This window comes from Puma concolor, chromosome A2 (assembly GCF_028749965.1).
Source record: "Puma concolor isolate L17-30 chromosome A2, mPumCon1.1.hap2, whole genome shotgun sequence".
NCBI classification, from domain to species: domain Eukaryota; kingdom Metazoa; phylum Chordata; class Mammalia; order Carnivora; family Felidae; genus Puma; species Puma concolor.
Window position 1 is genome coordinate 46,277 of NC_141668.1, and position 8,672 is coordinate 54,948.

The 8,672-nt window shown below is 40.5% G+C and overlaps 1 long non-coding RNA gene across 1 annotated transcript; it reads left to right on the top strand.

Moving 5' to 3' along the window:
• The first annotated feature begins 1,134 nt into the window (after nt 1–1,134).
• Nucleotides 1,135–2,608, top strand: LOC147582902 (uncharacterized). Its single transcript, XR_015242572.1, has 2 exons — nt 1,135–1,221; nt 2,217–2,608. It is a non-coding gene; the product is annotated as an uncharacterized LOC147582902 (long non-coding RNA).
• Nucleotides 2,609–8,672: the final 6,064 nt, after the last annotated feature.

The window sequence follows — 8,672 nt, forward strand, 5'->3', positions numbered from 1 at the left end:
CAATGTACATGGACTTCTCTTTGGAAACGTCCATTTGTGGTTTCTCTTCTAGGTTTCCCCACATCAAAAGTGGAGGATAGTGCTGAAGACCAAGGCTTTGGTGTCAGATTAATAAATTTACGCAAACATTTATTGAGTGCCTACTATGTGCACACTGAAGATACAATGGTGAACAAAATAGACTTGGTCCCTACCTATGGAGGTCTTATTCTAGTGAAGAAGACAAACAGTAGAGGAGTAAATAACAACAGAATTTCGAGTGGGAGTAAGTGCTGTGAAGTAGTGCAGTAGGGTCAGGAGAAAGAGCTTGGGAGGTCAGGAAAGGTTACACTGAGACTTCTGAGGGGACTGAATAATGAGTGACCTATGTGAAGATCTTGTGGGAAAGCTTTGAGGTAGAAAACATAGTACATGTCATGGCACTGGTGTAGAAGCAAGCACTACATCTCAGGGACAAGGTGAGCAAAGCAGAGAGAGGAAGAATGGTGGAGGGTGGGCTTTGGTGAAGAGTTTGGCTTTTATTCTAAATGTAATGGGAACCCCCTAGAGGCCTAGACAGGGAAGAGACAGGATCTGACCCCTGTCTGAGAAAAGTGGCCTTGGGAGCTGGGTAGGGGCGGAGACTGCAGGGAAGGTGGGGCATGAAGGGCGGTCAAGAAGCTTCTTCATGATCTAGACAGAGGCACAGCAAGTATGACTGCAGAGGGAGGTGGAGCTGCTGAGAAGTCGTCAGGGGTAGATAGGTTTTGAGGCCTCAGGCCCCAGGATCTGATGGAGACCACAGGACAAGAAATAAGGTTTCCTTATTTGGGGAAGTATTTTTGGCTTGAGCTCCTGGGTAGCGCCATTAACTGGAAAAAAGAAAAAAAAAGTCAGTGATTAAAAGACTTGGGAAGGAGTGTGGCCCAGTCCTTGAGTAAGTGGGTAGGACTCTTGGCCTTGGATGGGGCACTAAGTTTATCCACTGAGACAAGAGAAAGCCAAACACATGGGCAAAGGTATAGGCAGGTTTGACAGCTTCTGGGTTGGAGGATAAGGTTCTGGTCTGATTGCTTGTGTTTCATTTGTGAAATCATAAAAGGTGTTGCCTGCATATGATAATGGGAGTGGTCATGGCAGCATCCTGAGAAGAGTAGCAAAGATGTGACTTTGAGGTCTTGGAGGAGGCAAGCATGCTGACCAGGGTACGGAAGGATCCGTGCAGCCCAGAGAACATCTAAGGTTTGTGGTCAGAAGCAAAGCAAGATCACTCACCATGTTGGCGGCTTAGAAGTCTATCAGATTAAGGTTACATAGAACCAAAGGGATAAATCCTTGGTGACCTGCAGATGGAGAGGTAACAGGCCAGTGAGGTCTGGGGGGTAGTGCTCCCATCTCTCCCAGGAAGGAAGTGGTAAATTCATTCTACTGGGAGCTGTTTGCAGGATATGTCAGAAGCACTTGGGAGAAAGGCTGTCTGCGTCTTTGTGGGAAAAGACAGTTTTGTAAGGAACCCATGAGGCTCTGTGACATGTCCTTTACACCCTTCCTGGGCAGGGTCATGACAAGGAAGGGCTTGTTCCAGTTCTGGAGTGAATCTAGCTCTGCCATTTAGTAACTTGCTGACCTCAGGCAAGGTACTTCTCATCTGGAAAAGAGAGGTTATAATACTACTTGCTTCAAATTTTGTTATGAACATTGAAAAATTGCTAGGTATAGCACTTGATACATTTTTAGGTATGGAAGATCCATTCAATAACGCTTGGGTATTATTATTTGTAAAAATCTAGTTTTCACAATGAAGATGAATCATCTCCACACTCTGTTGTTTCATCATTCCCAAAAAGGAGAGTGGATATTTTGAGAAAATTGTCAAGCATCAGAAAGACCCTCTTGAGAAAGGCATCTTCTAGTGTTGAGGGTACTAACTGAATCTCTGTCCAGCTTTATGACAACAGCTTAGTGTTGGAAACACTTTCTCAAGTCAAGAGTTTGGGTACACACACACACACACACACACACACCCCACATAAAACACTTATGCCATGCAAGCACATGTGGATTTAGTGCCTCTGGAGAGAGCTTACACCATGTGCTTTAATGAGTGGGAGAGCTGTTGGACAGACATCCTGGTGACCTGACAGTCTATCCTTAAGTAGCTGGTATCTGCCTCTTTAGAGCAGTGCCTGACCGTCTCACTTCTCTGTTTTAAAATTAGACTCCATTTTTTTTAACAGAAGAGAAAGCAGTCGTGCTGAAGACTTCTGACTGATTAATATGGCTAAAGCCTGTGGACACAGATGCTTATATCTCCAGTTCACACTTCCTTACCAACTCCTCAGTATAGTCTTCTTGATAGTGCAATGCTCTGGTTCTGCTCTCTGCTGCGCTAGTGGAATCTGGCACCAACTACATGCACAGGAACTGCAGATTATATAACACAAGGGATTACAGCATGTTTCGTGGACACAAAGTGTCCTGTAGTTGGAATGGAGATGATCTAGGCCATGCTCTGTAACCTGCTGAGGAAGCCATGGAGAACCGTAGGGATGGACAAAGTTGCCTAAGGCTTAGTACCATATTACTGCAGAGCTAAGACCATAATCTAAGGCTCATGGGTCTCATTCTAGTGCTATGGATGTGTATTTATTTTACATTTGTGAAAGAAAAATTAGAAAATCCAGATGAGTGGAAAAAAAAAAACAAAACATGGTATACATGAGACTTCTCCCACCAAGAGAAAGTCACCATTGACTTTCAGTATACACTTCTCCGTCACTCCCTTCCAGATCCAGTTTGGCACAGCTGAACCTTCTCGGCAGAATTTAGGTCATATATGGAACCCTTGTTGCAAGAGTGTTTGGACAATATACTGTAACTTCCCACTTCCATAGTTTAATGATATAAGTGAACTGAGTAGGGTGACATCAAATAGGCCAACCCTCAGGATAGACACCATCATGTGTCCATGTTAACACACACACTTATACAACATCATTTTAGGGTTGCATAATATTGTTATTCAAACTAGATCTCCTTAATTTAATCTCCTTAAGGCATATGCCTAGAAATAATAAAGCCAGGAAGAGAGTACATGATTTTCCTGCAGGCTTTTACTCTAACAAACTATTCTCCAAAAAATTACATCCACATGTTAGAGTGTTCACTCAACTCCTAACCAATGCTGGTTATTACTTTTTTCCCAAATATTTTCCATTTTCATCACCAAAAAAAAAAAGACTCAAACAATATTACCTCTCACATTTCCAATAGCTTTATTTTAACTACAAAGCAGAAATTGCCTAAGACAAAAAAAATTTAGGTGAACAGCAGGAATTCAGGCATTTTGAAATATGTTAGGTTTTAAGCTGGTGTTCTAGCTCAGCACCAAAATGACAAGGAAACAAAATGATTTGTATTCATTCAAGAATTTCCAATGCATTATCACTATTTTTATTTAAGTAAACATTTCAAATACCCAACTAAGCTCAATGCTTTTAAGTCATATGTTTTTTTGATTCAGAGAGATATCAATTTTACCAACTTTATCTGGTCCCATCTCAAAACGTTGTACATTAATGCTCTCTCACTTCACAAGCAGCACTAACTGTACCTTTTATTTTTCCATTTTTATTCTGAATGCTTTTTCAGTTTTTTTGTTTTTTAATCACTGAATTTATCTAAGGAAAGAGAAACAGACACTCTTCACACATATAAACTATGTGTGACAGCATTACAGTCTTTAGAAATGTAATTGATGACTGAGGTGCCTGGGTGGCTCAGTTGGTCAAGTGTCTGACTTCGGCTCAGGTCATGATCTAGTAGTTCGTGAGTTTGGGTGGGCGGACAGCTCGGACCCTGAAGCCTGCTTTGGATTCGGTGTCTCCCTCTCTCTCTCTGCCCCTCCCCACTCATGCTCTGTCTTTGTCTCAGAAATAAATAAACATTAAAAAAATAAAGAAAAGAAATTGATGTCTGTGACTTAAGGTGAAATGATTGGAAGCTTGAGCAGAAATGAAGGTAAATCCTAGAATGAAGAAACTCCAAATAATTGAAGGTGTGTAGCTGAATACAAGTGCTCACAACCTTCAAAAAAGAAACTTTATATTTTAATGTCTGCTTTTCTCTCCTTCACTCTAATTGGTCCAAACCCAAAGCATAGGATTACTCCTTGAGAATTCTAATTCCTGAGCTTTTAACAAACTTAAAAAAGAGTTTATCGGTTTTAAAGTATAATTTCCCATCATACAGCATTTTTATCAGTCTGGATTCACAGGGGCTCAACAGTGACCCTGGTCATCTTTTCTTCCCAGGCACTTAACAGTGTTTGTAAAACAGACATCATGTGCCCAGCTGGACGTTGGCTTGAGGGAGACACCAAAGAAGTAGGCATGGATGAGGGGCACCTGGTGGCTCACTCAGATGCGCATCCAACTTCAGCTCAGGTCATGATTTCTCAGTCCGTGAGTTCAGACCCCATGTCAGGCTCTGCACTGACAGCTCAGAGCCTGTAGCCTGCTTCAGATTCTGTCTCCTTCTCTCTCTTTGCCCCTTCCCTGCCTTCACTCTGTGTCTCTCTCAAAAATAAAATAAAAACATTAAAATTTTTTTTAAAAAAGAAATATGCATGGATCAGATGAGCATATCAAAAAGCATGACAAGGTAAAAAGTGATGCTTTAGTAATGATCACCTAGATCAGGAGTTGGCAAACTGACCCACAGCCCAAATCTGGTAGTCACCTGACATGTAAATAAAAATGTACTGGGACAATTACACTCTCCCTTTTACAGATTGTCTGTGTCTGCTGTCATACTACAACAGCAGAGTTTTAGCATGATGGTGTGACCATATGGCAGCGTGGGATGTGACTGGGTGACTGTGTGGAGGTGTGAAGGTGTGGCTGTGTGGAGGCGTGGCATCTATCAGTAATTTTTTCCTTTTTATTGGTGGTACCACAATTTGGTTATCCATTCCTCTGCTTATGGACCTTTGGATGGCTTCTAGTTTGCAGCTATAACAAAAAAAAACTAAAAACAAAAACCCTGTTAAGAACATGTACAAGACTTCATGTGGATATGTGTTTTCATTTCTTTATGCTGAATAGCCAGGAGTGAAATGACTAGACTGTATGGTAGAAGTATGTTAACTTTTATTTTTTTAAGAGAGTTTTAAAGTTTATTTATTTATTTTGAGAGAGAGAGAAAGAGTGTGTGTGTGTGTGTGTGTGTGTGTGTGTGTGTGTGTGCGTGCACACACAAGCTGGGGAGGGGCAGAAAGAGAGAGGGAGAGAGAGAATTCCAAGCAGGCTCCATGTGATCAGCACAGAGCCCAGTGCAGGGTTTGAACTCACAAACCCTGAGATCATGACCTGAGCTGAGGTCAGATGCTTAACCGACTGAGCCACACAGGTGCCACAGAAATATGTTAACTTTTAAAGAAACTACCAAACTGTTTTCTACAATGGCTGTACCATTTTATGTTCCCATGAGCAGTGGATGAAAGTTTCAGCTGCTCCACACTCTGACCAATACTTGATATCATCAGCCTTTTTACTTTTAGCCTCTTTGAAGTATGTGTAGGTAGGATCCCACTGTAGTTCAGTTTGCATTTCTTCAATGACTAATCATGTTGAACATCTTTTCACACTTGTATTTGCCATTTATATATCTTCTTTCGTGAAGTGTCACTTCAGGTCTTTTGTGTCTGACCTATGAGTGACTCAGGGGTTCAGCTGAGACTTGTGTAGGTGGTCCGAATGTCACTTCTGTTCTCAAAACTTGTGTCTCCTTTGTCTGGGTCTTTCCTGCGTATACATAGTTAGGGTTGAGACTTGTGTGAATTCATAGACAGAGTTGGAGAGCACCTTCACTGGCCATCTCCCTCTGCCATTTCCCTACGCACTTGGGTCTTCAGGGCCTCTTTCAATTGTTCCTTGTAGACTTTTGGCCACCAGCCAAATGACTGGAGGCTGCTGCCAGGCGGGGAGGAGCTCCATCCCCATGTAGGTCACCTCTTCCAGGTGTGACTTCCCTCACAATCTTCCCTTTGTATTTATTTTTCAGAATCTTTGTGAGTTTTTAATTTGCCCACATTTTGGTTGTAATCAGAGAGAGGGCTAGGCTGTACTGGGCTTACCCGACCACAATGGAACTAGAACCAAATTACTAAATTATAGGTAACTATTCTGTAACCTGGTCTTTTTTATTGGACTACGAAGAGATCCTTTTCCTCTCCAACCCCCTTCTCTGTGTGTGTATGTGTGTGTATACTTTTTTTCTAAAATACCAAGAATTCTGGCAATAATTTTCAGAAGTTGTAGCCTCCACACTCAAAGATAATTATTAGGTAGCTGATGAATGGCTGTTGGGGTTTAACTGACCTGCCATATTGAAATTCAGTCAGACTTGATGGGGTGTACTAGGATGACTAAACTGGAAATATTTTGTGCATTTCACTATTGAATGGTGAGGAGACAATCAGCATGTAATAAATTCTCATTTTTAATAAACTGCATTCTTTTTAGTAAAAATGACAAGATTCTATGGGTTTAGTGACAAATCTAGAGAGACCAAAGACTCACGAGACACGACTCCTTGCAAGAATTTGAATGGCACTGGCAATTCTGTGATGAGTGAGAGCAAAGTCTTTAGCCTTGGGTGAACCTTCTCCAAGGCCCTGGATCTTTTGGAAGCAGCATCAAAATCACGTTGTATTCAAGGTGGGCAATTATAGTATTGGTGGGATGAGGCAAAAAATCAGCAGTTTAGTCTACGTTACCTTGTAGGCAGGTAGACTATGAATCTGAATTTTTCACAGTGATGATGTGTTGGTGGCTGCTGACATCCTTTTGCAGAGGTGACTAATCTGTTAAAACACACATGAAGATTTGGAGATGTTTCACAAACCATTTCAAATATAAATTTGTCCTACATTTTTTCTCTAATTGTTTCTGAATAAATGGTGCCACAATAATAATATGACAAATAAAGCTAAGAGAGGAGTTGACTGGTAACGTGTGGTCAGTATGATAGAGGCACCTAAAAACTGGAAAAGCAACCTAAGGAAAAACCAAGATATCTTTAATTACCAACTTTCAATTTTTATTATAGTCAATATAACCAATATAATAATGGATAGTATTAAATTTTCACTGGAAAATGATTACTTTTTTCATTCTGTGGGATTTCTTTTACTTTTGAAAAAAATTATGTTTATTTTATTCTTGAGAGAGTGAGAGAGAGAGAGAGAGTAGGGGAGGGGCAAAGAGAGGGTGGGGACATGGAGTCCAAAGCAATTCCAGGTTCTGAGCTGTCAGCACAGAGCCCGACAGGGGGCTCAACCCCACAAACTCTGAGGTCATGACCTCAGCTGAAGTTGGCACTCAAGCGACTGAGCCACGCAGGTGCCCCAGATTTCTTTCACTTTTAAAAATTGGACTTGTAGATATTTTGTCCCATTACAGGGTGTAGGCAGATATTGGAATGTGAACGAACATTTGTGTTTCTGCTGTGAGCATGTGAGTACAATATATATACCTGAATATAGCAATTCTAAATAAATTACCAGAGACTTGAATCAGACTGAATTTAAAACCAAAATAGGTATGACAACACTGTTTTTATAAAATTTGAACTGAAATCTTTGGTTTGGCATAACATCACATTTAATTAACTCTTTGGAGTTAGAAAGAACTGGGTTCAGATCTCAATTTTTTAATTTGTATTACTGTATGATGCTGGGGAAGTTATTCCTCCTCTCTTAGCCTTAGTTTCTTCACGCAAATGTGATAATAATGGTTGTTGGGAGAATAAATTTAAAATTTTATGTAAAGCACAATATAAATGCTCAATAAATGGCTCCTATAAATATTTTTTAAATTGTTACTACTTGTATCTTGGGACAAAATAAAAGCATATGTAACCTAATTAATTACTGCAAGTCAGAATTGGAGCTATGTATTCAGTTTTTCAAAACAAACCTCCCCAGGCTGATTTTTCATTTGATTCAAACCCCTGAGCCAGATAGTGCTTTCAGCAGAGCTCAGGGGACCCAGAATAGCAACTTCCTGTGTCTAAAACTCACATGGCCTCTTCCTGTCTCAATTCCAAATCTTCCCGTTTATGGCTCTTATCTTGTGTCTCCCCTTTTCCAACATCTGCCAGTTTTTAACACATCGATCACTTTATCTGTAAACAATCCTGTCTCTCCTCAAAAGTCAGAGTCATGAATGCCCCAGCCCCTTTAGAGATTTCCTTCTCAGCCTTCTTGTGTGGTGTTTGGTGTCTGTCAAAAATATTGAAAACGCCTGTACTGCTGACAGTTAGGAGGGTGTGGCTGGCAGGTTCCCCCTGATGCTCAGTGAACAGGAGACATAGGAAACAACTAACCTTCTCCGTGGATGCAGTTACTCCTGAAAACACAGTATTTAAAGTCTTTTCCCCATCTCAGCGGAGTGGTCTGAATGAAGAAAACTTGGTGGATTTCTAAGGAGACAAATAAAACACCCTCAACACAAGCTATAATTTGCAACCATCAAACTTATTTTTTTGAGATATTTTCCAGAATTTTATTCCTCTTATTAATGACTCTGCTTTATGTTAAGTTTGTATGTCATAGAGAATAAATTTAGTTCTAGATTTGTTGTGCAGAAGATACAGTAAATATGAAAATCTTTATTTTTTAAATGTTTTAT